This window comes from Pseudophryne corroboree, chromosome 11 (assembly GCF_028390025.1).
Source record: "Pseudophryne corroboree isolate aPseCor3 chromosome 11, aPseCor3.hap2, whole genome shotgun sequence".
In the NCBI taxonomy this organism is placed as follows: domain Eukaryota; kingdom Metazoa; phylum Chordata; class Amphibia; order Anura; family Myobatrachidae; genus Pseudophryne; species Pseudophryne corroboree.
The window spans coordinates 44,104,991-44,119,984 of record NC_086454.1 but is presented as its reverse complement, the minus strand read 5'-3'; the positions used below and the strand labels follow the sequence as shown (position 1 = coordinate 44,119,984).

The 14,994-nt window shown below is 46.3% G+C and overlaps 1 protein-coding gene across 8 annotated transcripts in view; it reads left to right on the top strand.

Annotated features, from left to right (window-relative positions):
- The window catches only part of USH1C (USH1 protein network component harmonin), a 193,797-nt gene that overhangs the window by 78,759 nt on the left and 100,044 nt on the right, over nucleotides 1–14,994 (top strand). The gene's annotated exons all lie outside the window — the stretch shown is intronic.

Sequence of the window (14,994 nt, the reverse complement as noted above, 5' to 3'; positions counted from 1 at the left end):
CCGGATTAAGGTATGTGGGGGCCCCTGGGCAACAAATTTGTGGGGCCCCCCACACACTGTCCTCACAACTGCAAAAAAAAACATCGAAGTAGGAGTACAGAATTTACCTGTCTCTTCTTCGTTCTCCTCGGCAGCTGAGACGTTCCATTACAGCTGCGGCCGCCGAGGAGCTTCACTCATAGCAGTCTCGTGAGATAATGTCAAATCTCGCGAGACTTCACACTGCAGTGAGTGAAGCTCCTTGGCGGCCGCAGCTGTAATGGAACGTCTCAGCTGCCGAGGAGGACGGAGAGGAGACAGGTAAATGCTGTACTCCTACTCCAATGTTTTTTCTGCAGTTGTGAGGACAGTGGCCCTCATTCCGAGTTGATCGCTCGCTAGCTGCTCCTCTGGGAGTGGTATCTTAGCTTAGCAGAAGTGCGACCAAAAGGATAGCCGAACTACTCGTAAATATTTTCGAGCAGTTTCTGAGTAGCTCCAGACCTACTCCTATCTTGCGATCACTGCAGACAGTTTGGTTCCTGTTTTGACGTCACAAACACGCCCTGCGTTCGGCCAGCCACTCCCCCGTTTGCCTAGGCACGCCTGCGTTTTTACCTGACACGCCTGCGTTTTTTAGCACACTCCCGGAAAACGGCCAGTTACCTCCCAGAAACGCCCCTTTCCTGTCAATCACTCACCAATCAGCAGTGCGACTGAAAAGCGCCGCTAGACCTTGTGTAAATCTGCATAGTTTTGTGTGAAAGTACTTCGCGCGTGCGCACTGCGGCCCATACACATGCGCAAAAATGAAGTTTTTTAGCCTGAGGGCCCGTGTGTGGGGGCCCCCGGGACGACCGCCCCGCCGTTAATCCGGATCTGGTTGTACATATATATCCTTTTTTCCTGTATATGTTGTACATATATAGCCTACCAGCCTTATAACCTTATTCTAAATCTACATAGTGTATAATAATATATATCACTGTCCCTCACTCTATACATGCATTTGTAGGTAGATACTGTAGATAGATATGTATATAGAGGAATTGGGAAGGGGTTGCGATGCCAGATCTCTCTTAGATTTTGCAGACTGAAATGTCTGACTCGTATGAACTCGCTACCTCGCATAGTGCGAGAGGACTCTAAAAACCTTCACAGACTGATTCGGGACTTATTCATGCATTTCATTAAAGCCCCGTAGTTGGTTTAGATCTATATTCTATTAATACTTAAGTTTAAAATTCAATTCTAAAAGGAGATTTTCGGGAGTCGTGACGATGTTGCATGATTTCTGTACAGAGGGCAACCTCGAAGAAATTCATGTAAAAGTTGGGAAATCGCCTTTAGCGCCCCAAAGAGGGGCCGCAGAAATAGCGGAACAGTGTACTGTAGAAGGCTGGTAGTGGCCATTAGTATACTAGAAGGTGACAAATGGTTAATGTGTACATTTTTATTAATGGTGGAAAAATGTTTTTACAGCCAGCAAGTGTTTTTCAGCAAACTAGTCCTTACATTATTTTGGGGTACATTAAATGTGGTTAATCTGATTTTTCAGTGTTTTTATACACATTTGTAAACATCTTATGAAAAAAAACTCCCATTTCAAAGATCAAAATATTGTTTTTAATACATCACCATACTTGTTCAAACCATTTCCACTTCCACATACCTGTCCCACATCACTTACACCTCTACATACCTGTCCCCCATCATTTACACCTCTACATACCTGTCCCACATCATTTACACCTCTACGTACCTGTCCCACATCATTTGCACCTCCACATACCTGTCCCACATCATTTACACCTCTACATACCTGTCCCACATCATTTACACCTCTATGTACCTGTCCCACATCATTTACACCTCTACGTACCTGTCCCACATCATTTACACTTCTACATACCTGTCCCACATTTACACCTCCACATACCTGTCCCACATCATTTACGCCTCCACGTACCTGTCCTACATCACTTACACCTCTACATACCTGTCCCACATCATTTACACCTCTACATATCTGTCCCACATCATATACACCTCTACATACCTGTCCCACATCACTTACACTTCTACTTACCTATCCCACATCATTTACACCACTACATACCTGTCCCACATCACTTACACCTCTACATACCTGTCCCACATCATTTACACCTCCATGTACCTGTCCCACATCATTTACACCTCTACATACCTGTCCCACATCATTTACACCTCTATGTACCTGTCCCACATCATTTACACCTCTACGTACCTGTCCCACATCATTTACACTTCTACATACCTGTCCCACATTTACACCTCCACATACCTGTCCCACATCATTTACGCCTCCACGTACCTGTCCTACATCACTTACACCTCTACATACCTGTCCCACATCATTTACACCTCTACATATCTGTCCCACATCATATACACCTCTACATACCTGTCCCACATCATTTACACCTCCATGTACCTGTCCCACATCATTTACACCTCTACGTACCTGTCCCACATCATTCACAATTCTACATACCTGTCCCACATCATTTACAATTCTACATACCTGTCCCACATCACTTACACCTCTACATATCTGTCTCACATCATTTACACCTCTACATACCTGTCCCACATCATTTCCACCTCTACATACCTGTCCCACATCATATACACCTCTACATACCTGTCCCACATCATTTCCCCCTCTACATACCTGGCCCACATCATATACACCTCTACATACCTGTCCCACATCATTTCCCCCTCTACATACCTGTCCCACATCATTACACCTCCACATGCCTGCCCCACATCATTTACACCTCCACATACCTGTCCCACATCATTTACACCTCCACATACCTGTCCCACATCATTTACACCTCTACGTACCTGTCCCACATCATTTACACCTCTACATACCTGTCCCACATCATTCACAATTCTACATACCTGTCCCACATCACTTACACCTCTACATATCTGTCTCACATCATTTACACCTCTACATACCTGTCCCATATCATTTCCACCTCTACATACCTGTCCCACATCATATACACCTCTACATACCTGTCCCACATCATTTCCCCCTCTACATACCTGTCCCACATCATATACACCTCTACATACCTGTCCCACATCATTTCCCCCTCTACATACCTGTCCCACATCATTACACCTCCACATACCTGCCCCACATCATTTAAACCTCCACATACCTGTCCCACATCATTTCCCCCTCTACATACCTGTCCCACATCATTACACCTCCACATACCTGCCCCACATCATTTAAACCTCCACATACCTGTCCCACATCATTTACACCTCCACATACCTGTCCCACATCATTTACACCTCTACATACATGTCCCCCATCATTTACACCTCTACATACCTGTCCCACATCATTTACACCTCCACATACCTGTCCCACATCATTACACCTCCACATACCTGCCCCACATCATTTACACCTCCACATACCTGTCCCACATCAGATACACCTCACTATACCCATCCCACATCATTTCCACCTCTACATATCTGTCCCACATCATATACACCACTACATACCTGTCCCACATCATTTCCCCCTCTACATACCTGACCCACATCATATACACCTCTACGTACCTGTCCCACATAATTTTACACCTGCAGGACCCAACTCTCTCTACTATTGAATCGATTCATATGATTGTAAACCAAAAAAAAAAAAACCCACCAAATCATTCAAATAAAATATGGTTGTGGCATATATTTCAAGAATCTAGTAATGTAAAATAAAGTGTGGAACCTGCTGATTTGGAGAACACGTCATTTAATCTACTGTACTTTGATATTTTATTAGACTTATATTTTTCGGAGGCCCACAATAATAGCAAATAATCACTTAGGGAGGGATTCGATTACCCCCAATATCCCATTTTTCGCGTCCCCGGTCCCCCATCCCCACCCCCCTTATTTTTTTTTTGAGCTATTCAATTAGCCCCTTTTTTCTGCGCCCCCCAAAAAATTTTTTTTTTTTTTATCTGTCATGTGAAACACACAAATGTTATGATAATTTCAAGGACCTATGTGTTTTTGTTTGCATCTCAGACCATCATTTGAGAGGTTCTACAGGGTTACCAGTCACGTTATGTTCCTCTAATAATTTAAATGCCTAAATGTTCACAGAACATAGCTCATAGAATCCTGTAATCTGTTAACCTCATTAAACCAGCTTTAGATGTATTCTATGCAATTAATAATAATTGGATCAGTGCATCGGCCCACTGTTTCTTACAGTCTCCGATTCTCCACACTATCAACCGGGATTAATCAGGTAGCTGGAATGTAGCAGAATGATCTGATATTCTCCAGGCTTTTATTGCATAGAATGTTCCATGTGTGCGGATAATTCCTTACATGCCTTCTACGAAACCCCAGAACTTTAATCCCCCCTAGTGCTTTAAGTCTGCCTTTTGTCTGGTGCAGGCGCCACTAATTCACAGACTGCTATTAATATCATACTGAGGATCAGCATTTATTCGTATTTGCGCTGGGCGCTTGCTTCTGCGGCATAATGGCAGGTGTGGGAACCTCAGACCCCTAACACATAACTATGTTACTGTATGTGGCCCTGAGGGAGGTCTCCGAGAACACAGGTCCCATCTTGAGGAAGGAGCAGTTTAGACGTGTCATCGGGAATTGTGGGGCAGATGTATTAAGCCAGGTGAAGTGATAAAGTGGAAGGTGATAACGCACCAGCCAGTCAGCTCCTAACTGTCATTTTTCAAACCCAGCCTGTAACATGTAAGTTAGGAGCTGATTGGCTGGTGCGTTATCACCTTCCACTTTATCACTTCACCAGGCTTAATACATCTGCCCCATAGTGTTTTATTACACAGCTCACTTACAGGTTTATGTGTCTCACACCCAGACTACTCATGGGCAACAATAGGGAGCATTATTATATCAGAACTATAGTGTGTGTGTGTGTGTATGTATGTATGTATGTATGTATGTATGTATATATGTGTGTAAATATATATTGTAACACTGTAGGGGTGCAAGGTGCCTTTTCCTGGGGAATATGGCAGCACGCAGCAGCTGAGGAACAACACAAGTCCAGTTTCTGGTACAACTGACCCCGGCCAGTTTTATTGAAACAGAAAATAAAACAAACCCCAAAATAAAAATACCTTGCCTGTCCGGCACTAACTAAACATAAGATGTTCCTAACTGTCACTAAACAAAACACAGAGTTCTTCAGTACATACTGTATAGCTTACTTGCATCAGAAAGCGTGTCTCTCACACACAGATCCTGCAGCCTTCCCAGGCAGTCTGCCCATACTAATCAGGTTAGAAGCACTATATCACTCTTACACAGCTGAAACCCTGATTAGCCCTCTGTGAGGCCAAAGACCCGAACTGGGCCCAATGTCTAGAACTCGCCTTATCTCTCTCTCAGAGCCTTTACCCAGCTTTTACAGCAAACTGAAAAGGTTCAGACAAAACAAAAAGCATTTTTCCTAGAAGTTAACATTTTCTAAAACATGTAAGACAAGAACCTGGGACAAATATACCTGCCCTCAAACACTATCCCAGTGTTCTTGTCACATATCCCCCTCCCCTGTTTCGACCTAGGGGCCGGAACACTTGTAGCCCCCAAACAGAAGATGCGAGACAATGCATCTGCGTTGGCCAATTGTGTTCCCGGTCTATGTTCGACAGTAAACTTAAAGTCCTGCAACGCTAGAAACCATCTAGTTACACGAGCATTCTTGCCTCTATTTACATACATCCATTTTAAAGGGGCATGGTCTGTCACTAGTCTGAATTGTCTACCCAAGAGGTAATATCTCAAGGTATCTAGTGCCCACTTAATGGCCAAAGCCTCCTTTTCCACAATGGCATACCTTTTTTCATGCTCATTGAGTTTCCTACTCAAATAAATGATAGGGTGTTCGTCCCCATCTCTGGTTTGGGACAGCACAGCACCTATCCCAACCTCTGAGGCATCTGTCTGTACCACAAATTCTTTTGAAAAATCTGGTGTTATCAACACCGGTTGTGAACACAAAGCCACTTTTAACGCTTGGAACGCCTTTTCTGCATCAGGGTTCCATTTCACCACATTTGACTGCTTCCCTTTGGTAAGGTCTGACAACGGCACCGCTGTTGTCGCAAAATTAGGAATAAACCGTCTATAGTACCCAGTAATTCCCAAAAAAGCCCTTACCTGTTTTTTATTCACTGGACGAGGCCAGTTTTGAATAGCATCAACTTTATTCAATTGGGGCCTAATCAGACCTCTGCCTATGGTGAAGCCCAAGTATTTGACCTCCTCCATTGCGAGGCAGCACTTCTTTGGGTTAGCAGTTAACCCTGCCTCTCTGATTGAGTCCAGTACTGCTTGTACTTTAACCAAATGTGACCCCCAGTCTGTACTGTGAATTACCACATCATCCAAATAGGCAGCTGCATATTATCTATGGGGCCTCAAAATTTTATCCATCGCACGTTGATAGGTTACTGGAGCCCCATGCAACCCAAAGGGTAACATCTTATACTGGTACAGCCCCTCCGGAACCGAAAAGGCTGTTTTTTCTTTGGCGCTATCAGATAAAGGTATTTGCCAGTAACCTTTGGTCAGGTCCAATGTGGTGAGAAACCTGGCTGTTCCCAGCCTTTCTACAAGCTCATCCACACGGGGCATGGGGTATGCGTCAAACTTGGACACCTCATTTAACTTACGAAAGTCATTACAGAAGCGTATGCTACCGTCGGGCTTCGGGATGAGCACTATGGGACTGGACCACTCACTGTTAGACTCCTCTATGACTCCAAGTTCTAACATGGTTTTAACTTCCTTAGAAATAGCTTCTCGCTGAGCTTCAGGAATCCTATATGGCTTTAAATGAACCCTGACCCCTGGTTCTGTGACAATGTCATGTTTTATTATGGTCGTTCGGCCAGGCAGCTCTGAAAATACCTCCCTATTTTGGATGAGAAATTCTTTAACCTGATTGTTCTGATCAGCTGATAATGTCTCTGACACCTTCACTGCGGGAAGCAACCGGGGTGAAGACACCGAAGGGCAAGGCTCCGCTGACAGAGACAACCTATCTTTCCAGGGTTTGATTAAGTTAACATGGTAGATCTGTTCGGGTTTTCTCTTTCCCGGCTGGTATACTTTGTAATTAACCTCATTCACTTTTTCCCTAATCTCAAATGGACCCTGCCATTTAGCTAGGAATTTGCTTTCCACAGTGGGTACCAAAACAAGAACTCTATCTCCAGGAGCAAATTCCCGTATCTTGGCACTCCGGTTATAGACCCTCTGTTGAGCACTTTGGGCCTGTTCCATGTGCTCTCTGACAACAGGTACCACGGCTGCAATCCTATCCTGCATTTGTGTTACATGCTCAATAACGCTTCTATAAGGAGTGGGCTGTCCTTCCCACGTCTCTTTGGCAACATCCAACAGCCCTCTGGGGTGTCTACCATACAACAAATCAAATGGAGAAAACCCCGTAGAGGACTGAGGAACTTCTCTGATGGCCATTAACAAGTAGGGCAACAAACAATCCCAGTTTTTCCCATCTCTCTCAACAACCTTTTTTAACATACTTTTTAATGTTTTATTAAACCTTTCCACCAACCCGTCAGTTTGGGGATGGTAAATGGACGTCCTGAGGTGAGTGACCTTAAATAACTTGCACAATTCTTTCATGATCCTTGACATAAATGGAGTACCTTGGTCAGTCAAAATTTCTTTTGGTATTCCCACTCTACTAAATACCTGCACCAGCTCCCTAGCTATCGCCTTGGTTGTGATAGTGCGTAAAGGGACAGCCTCAGGATATCGAGTGGCATAGTCCATAATTACCAGGATATACTGATGGCCCCGAGCAGACTTTAACAAGGGCCCCACGAGATCCATGGCTATTCTGTCAAACGGGACCTCTATAATAGGCATGGGAACTAGTGGGCTCCTGAAATGGGGTCTAGGGGCATGATACTGGCATTCAGGACAGGAAGAACAATATTCAGACACTTCTTTATAAACCCCTGGCCAAAAGAACCTTTGTAAAACTCTTTCAGTGGTTTTTTCTGCCCCTAAATGTCCTGCGGTAACGTGACTATGAGCTAAATCTAGTACCGTTCTCCGATAAGGCTGGGGAACTACCAGCTGTTCCACCACATCCTCACCCCTTTTGACAATGTGGTACAAGAGCTCATTACAGATGGCCATGTGGGGATACGTAACCCTGTCACCTGGTACCACAGGTTCCCCATTAACAATCTTAACATTCTCTCTAGCCTTTATTAAGGTAGGATCCTTTAACTGTTCAGACGCAAACAGATCCTTCTTTACCTCCAGGTCAGGCACGCTTTCAGTTCTAACTACTATGTCTCTGTTCCCGGCAAGAGGGTCCTCACTGGACTCCCCATCTGTCACTTCCCCAGCCAAACTAGCAAAAGGCAAAGGGCCAGAAAGTTCCGAAGACCCACGTACATCCATAAAATCACCGGTATTATCAACTGGCTTTTTACTTCTCACATCTGTTGATAACCGTGATTCCCACAGTTTCCAAAAATGAGGAAAATCCCTCCCTATTATGGCCTCATGCACCAAGGTAGGGACCAGTCCCACTTTAACCATTGCTGACCCACAACAAGTTTCTATATTCACCTCAGCAGTGGCATAATATTGGGTATCCCCATGTATGCAAGTTACCCCAATAGGTATTTGCTGGACCTTTAAGGGGTTCACTAACCCAGCTTTCACGAGGGTAACTAAACTTCCTGAATCTAGCAAGGCCTCTACCCGGTTACCTTCTAAGAACACATCACACATTTGTTTTTCCAGCTCAGGTGAAGGTACCACAGTACAGGCTAACCTAGCAAAGAAAGACATTCTGCGACATTCAAAGGCAGCATCACATTGCATGGGTTCTTGCGTGACTGGGCAATTGGCAATAACATGACCTGGCATACCACACCTAAAACATTTAACCACACGATTATCAACCCATTTGGGCAGCATAGACCGTTCTAGCCCCATTGGCCTGTTTCCAGGGCCAGTGTTTACAGTCTCTCCAGCCTTGCGTTCTCTTAACCGCCCAGCAACGTTTTCCCACGGAACAGTCTTACCAGTCTTTACTGAAGGGCGCTGTCGAGGATCTATGGGTTGCTGGGTGGTCATCAGTAGTTCCTCTGCTGCCAAATACCTCTCTACCATGTCCACTAATTGGTCAGCAGTACCCGGGTTTCCATGGCTCACCCACTTGCGCAGGACCATGGGCAAAGATCTCAAGTAGCGGTCCATGACGACTCTTTCCACCATCTGGGGACCAGTTAATGTCTCTGGCTGCAGCCATTTTTTTGTTAGCTGAATAAGGTCGTGCATCTGGGAGCGCGGAGGCTTCTCCATGGCGTACAGCCAACGGTGCACCCGTTGTGCTCGTACTGACAGCGTGACTCCCAGGCGGGTCAGGATCTCAGTCTTTAGTTTATCATAGTCCCGAGCCTCAGCAGGGCTTAAATCAAAGTAAGCTTTTTGGGGCTCACCTGACAGGAAAGGTGCCAGCAGACTGGCCCACTGTGCTTTCGGCCAGTTCTCACGCTCGGCAGTCCTTTCAAACGTGGTCAGATAGGCCTCCACATCATCAGCCTCTGTCATTTTCTGCAGGACGTGACTGGCTCGTATAGAACTAGAGCTGGTTGGAGCACTGACGGCCACATCTCCAACCCGAGCTGCAAGTCTCTGCACCACTTCTGCTAAGGCCTCTCTATCCTGACGCTGTTGCCTGTAAAGTTCATCAACAACTGCCTGCTGTTGTCTCTTATTTTCCTCCATTGCCACCTGCTGCTGTCTGTTGGCCTCCTGCTGTAGTCTCCAATTTTCCTCCATTGCCACCTGCTGTTGTCTCCTATTCTCCTCCATTGCCACCTGCTGCTGTCGGTTGGCCTCCTGCTGAGCCGCTGTAGCTTGCAGCAAGGCTTTAAGCAGATCCTCCATGTCAACAGATTTTTCAGGCGGCTTTGCAGCTGCTTTCACCCAGGACATATATCAAACCCTCAGGGGTGAGTCTCAGTAACTTCACACTGGGCTGTATCTGCATAAACCACCGTTTTCTGCAGGCCTCACAAAGCTGCTGCTTTCACTTATGCGCAGAACGGCCTGCCCGCATTCTCCACCAATTTGTAACACTGTAGGGGTGCAAGGTGCCTTTTCCTGGGGAATATGGCAGCACGCAGCAGCTGAGGAACAACACAAGTCCAGTTTCTGGTACAACTGACCCCGGCCAGTTTTATTGAAACAGAAAATAAAACAAACCCCAAAATAAAAATACCTTGCCTGTCCGGCACTAACTAAACATAAGATGTTCCTAACTGTCACTAAACAAAACACAGAGTTCTTCAGTACATACTGTATAGCTTACTTGCATCAGAAAGCGTGTCTCTCACACACAGATCCTGCAGCCTTCCCAGGCAGTCTGCCCATACTAATCAGGTTAGAAGCACTATATCACTCTTACACAGCTGAAACCCTGATTAGCCCTCTGTGAGGCCAAAGACCCGAACTGGGCCCAATGTCTAGAACTCGCCTTATCTCTCTCTCAGAGCCTTTACCCAGCTTTTACAGCAAACTGAAAAGGTTCAGACAAAACAAAAAGCATTTTTCCTAGAAGTTAACATTTTCTAAAACATGTAAGACAAGAACCTGGGACAAATATACCTGCCCTCAAACACTATCCCAGTGTTCTTGTCACAATATATATATATATATATATATATATATAACAACAATACCATTAATTCTCGCTGTACTATAAATGGGGCAGCACCTCTTGAAAAATCTCCCTGCTAGTGGGAGACGATCAAAGATATAGGACACAAATATTCAGAGTGCGCACGGATACAATGGTGTGATTAGAATTAAAATGAATATTTAAATTAAAATCCAACCAGCATAACCAGAATGACAGATTATTTTTAATAAAAGTTAAAATTTGTAGTATACGTTGTTCCATAAGCACAATACACATTTATGCAGAAACAGTGTATATTATATATATCTCATAAAAACCAACGCGTTTCGTCCATTATGGACTTCATCAGGGGTACAGGTCACGGCTGGTAGAGTGAATGGAGGAGAGAGAAGGGGAGAAAAAAAGAGCAAATGAGATACATCGAATGGTATCATATCTTCATCAACCAGTTCATTTCATAAATTCGTTTCACAATATATATAACAGATCAAGAGGAGTGTGAAAAACACCTCATAGTATAGAGTTGATAAAAGTAGGAAGCGAGTCTTTACAATAAGGAAACATGTCTTTACAATAAAGAAAACTAGATGTTGAGGAAAGAGGGATATTCTCAGATATCTTCTTAGGTATACGGTTCTGATGGTATAGTACTTACTGAAATAATGCTTTGGGAAATTTCCCACAGTATAGTCTCACTGTGAAGAGTATAAACATCTTAGTGATATTTGGTGGACCCCTTTCTTTGAAAGTAAAGCATTCATAACCATAACCAGAAATAACGACACTGAGACTTGAATTTTGGCAGAAAATTGCTAGCTATTTATTTGTCCCTAACCATTAGGAAACCTGTAATAAAGAGATTAATTTAATATGCCGCTCCAGCTGGCATATGGTGGCGGCCCAAAAGAACGGCTCACTTAATCTAAATTAAACTTAAATAACTCAACCCTATAAAATTACTAAAAACTTACCATAAACCGGTAATAGGTGACAACTCAACCCCCACAGTGACTACCCACCGCTCCTGGGTGCCCTGCCGCTGCCTTCCCGGACGGGTGGTCAAGCGGCCATAAGTCGATGGAGGTGAGTGCACCTAAACCACAACAAACTGTAAAACACTACAGTTTTCTCTACAATACGAAACTGCCGTTCTTTTCCGCCAACAGCGAAAGACTCATCCTCACAGTCTTTCGCACCGCCACCATAAACCTACCCTAACTCCTGCAAAGCGAAACCTAGATCCTCCAGAAAAAACATCATCCCCTCATTGGATAGATGTACTCCATCGCGCCGGAAAAGGTGGCTGTCTTTTAACCGACTCCTCGGGTGGCGAACCACCCTCCCACTGTGGGACAGCACCCACTTTGCCATCGCTCCGTTCACCTTTTTCCGGGCCTCATCAATGTGGCGACCATCCGCCACACCCCTCCAACACAATCTTGGCACCATCATGGAAAAAACCAACACACAGTTGTTCCATGCCGCGGTCACACCTGCCAGATCCTGTATCATGGCCCACCGCAGATCCAAGGATGTCCTCTTCCCCAAGTCGTTGCCACCTAGATGGACAACCAAAACCTTAGGGACTCCATGCTTGCTGGCCTGACTCACTAACCTACTCCTTAGCTCACCCCACATCATTCCGCGCCAGCCAAGCCATCTGACACCCTGTTTTCCAAACAATGCCTGAGACCCTTCCGATGCCACAAACCTGGCCGCCCAGTAAATGTAAGAGTGGCCAACCACCCAAATGGTCAAATTGTCTTCAAACCATCCTGAAGGGAAAAAGAGGGGTAGAATTGATTACTAAGAGGCTTATTAATTGTTTACACTGAAGGATCTGCCAAAAAAGAAAACTTTAGGACTCGCTAATGCAGCAGTCACGGCCTAGCCGACTGCACCATGTTTCGTCGCCAATTTAGAAGTGCAATTAAAGACACAAGGGGGGAAGATCAAATAAAAGTACACGAAATAAAAAAGGGGGGGGGGTATAAAATGGGAAACACATGTAATAACTCAGCTGGAGGTGAAACGTAAAGACCTGCTGAGGGACTCTGATTAGACCAAATTAGCCGAATTATGGATTAGAATTCAGTCCGTCAAGTCAGGCAAAAAATCGCAAATAACTCCAGACCCCCGCTGCCGACTCATGCCAGCAACGGCGAGTAGCTAATCCCTGAGTAGGAGAAAAAAAGGGGTAACACCAACAGACGCACAACACCATACATTTACAGAACTGTAACAACATGATATATTGCAATCTAAACAAAGCACCAAGCGCAAACCGACCTCTCATGTGACGGGGCGAATATATAGTCTATAACTTGCTGATTTCCATCGCCCCACCGCCTGTATTTCAGTTCTGGAGCAACCCGCCGCAGCAGCCGACGTCGCTGCGCCTATGCGAAAGGAATGGGTACCAAAAGCAGTGGGTGGGAGGCCCAGGCCCGCCAAACAGCGACTCGGCATCCATCGAAACTGGTATTTCGTGACTGGCAGCCCATCATAATGCAACAGCCAAGACCCCTCCTTAACGGGTCGCACCACCACGTATTGCATTGCCAGCCTCACCGGGCAAACGCTCTCCTCCAGCGCTGGAACCATTGTAACCCAGCGCCCTCTCCCCACTTGATCCGTTTTGGAGCGTCGTAACCTGCACAGCAAGGACCTCTCACCCACTACCACGTCTCCGACCAACATACGCGAGTCCGCTCTCTTGGAAGGCGCTACCAACTCAGAAACTCGAAAGGCTCCGTGGAAAGCCATTGAGAACGCCAAACTAAACAAAAGCGTCTCAAACCTGGACGACGCGACTCGCCCTACTGCCTCGATTACGGCCGGCAACAACGCCGCATCGATGGGCCGCCTCCTATCTGGTGGCGACGGCGCAACTCGCGCCCACCCTTTCATTGCTTTCCGCAGAACTTCGCTTTTTGTTACGTCAGAGACGCCTCGCAGCTTGCAGAAAAACGAAATGCCTGCTAAATACCGCGACACCACTGCTCGTGACCTACCGGAGACGTAAAGCTGCCACATAAAAGAAAGCATCAGCCGATGCCTACTCTTACCTTGATGCTGACGCCCCCGGACAAACTCCTCCCATTCACTCCAAGCTTGTCCGTACGCCTTGAGCGTGGCCGGCGCGATTGACCGCAACGCTAAACCCTCCAGTCCGGTCCGATCACCTGCCAAACATAACCGGGACAGTGAAAACCTTGCTCCTCGGCCTCGGGAGCCAAACCCCAAAATCTCTCCCACTGTCCACGCGACAACGCGTCTGCGATTTCGTTTTCCAACCCGGGCACGTGCTGCGCCCGGAACCATAGGTTCCTACGCAAGCAAGTCAAAAGCAATTGTCCAAGAACCCGTAGTACCACCAGCGATTTCGCCCTTTGGTTATTAATCGCATGTACCACGCCCAGATTATCGCACCTGAACACTATGCTGCGGTTAGCCAACCGATCGCCCCAAACTTCCAGCGCTACCATAATGGGAAAAAGCTCCAGCAGCACCAGATCCCTTGTAAGACCCTCGCTATGCCAATTCGCCGGCCAAGATGCCGCACACCACGATCCCTCCAGAAAACAGCCGAATCCAGAGGAACCTGCAGCATCGGTAAAAAGCTGCAAACTCTCGCTGTCAACGGCTGGCGCTTGCCATATGCTCACCCCGTTGAAATCCTCCAGGAATGAAGCCCAGACGGCCAAATCCCTTTTTAACTCAGAGGACAATCGAACGAAATGATGCGGCCTGGCACACCCCGCTGTCGCCCTTTCGAGCTTCCGGCAGAAAACCCTGCCCATCGGTATCACCCGACAAGCAAAGTTCAGCATGCCCAGCAAGGACTGAGCCTGCCGCAGCGTGACTTTACGCGAGCCGTTGAAACGGCAAATAGTTTCGCGGAGCTTTGACACTTTGTCCTGGGGCAGGCGACACTCTCCCGCCACGGTGTCGATTTCAATCCCCAAAAATGATAGACAGGAGGCCGAACCCTCCGTTTTATCCCTGGCTACCGGGACACCGAAGTGGTAAAAAAGGGCTCGTGTGCTAAACAGCAAGTCGCCGCATCTTGTGCCAGTAGCCGGCCCCGCGCACAGGAAATCATTGAGGTAATGCGCAACCCCGTGGCCGCCTGACGCAGACTCCACGCACCAATGAAGAAAAGTGCTAAAGCGCTCGAAAAACGAGCATGAAACGGAACATCCCATCGGCAGACATTTGTCGATGAAATACTCCGCCCC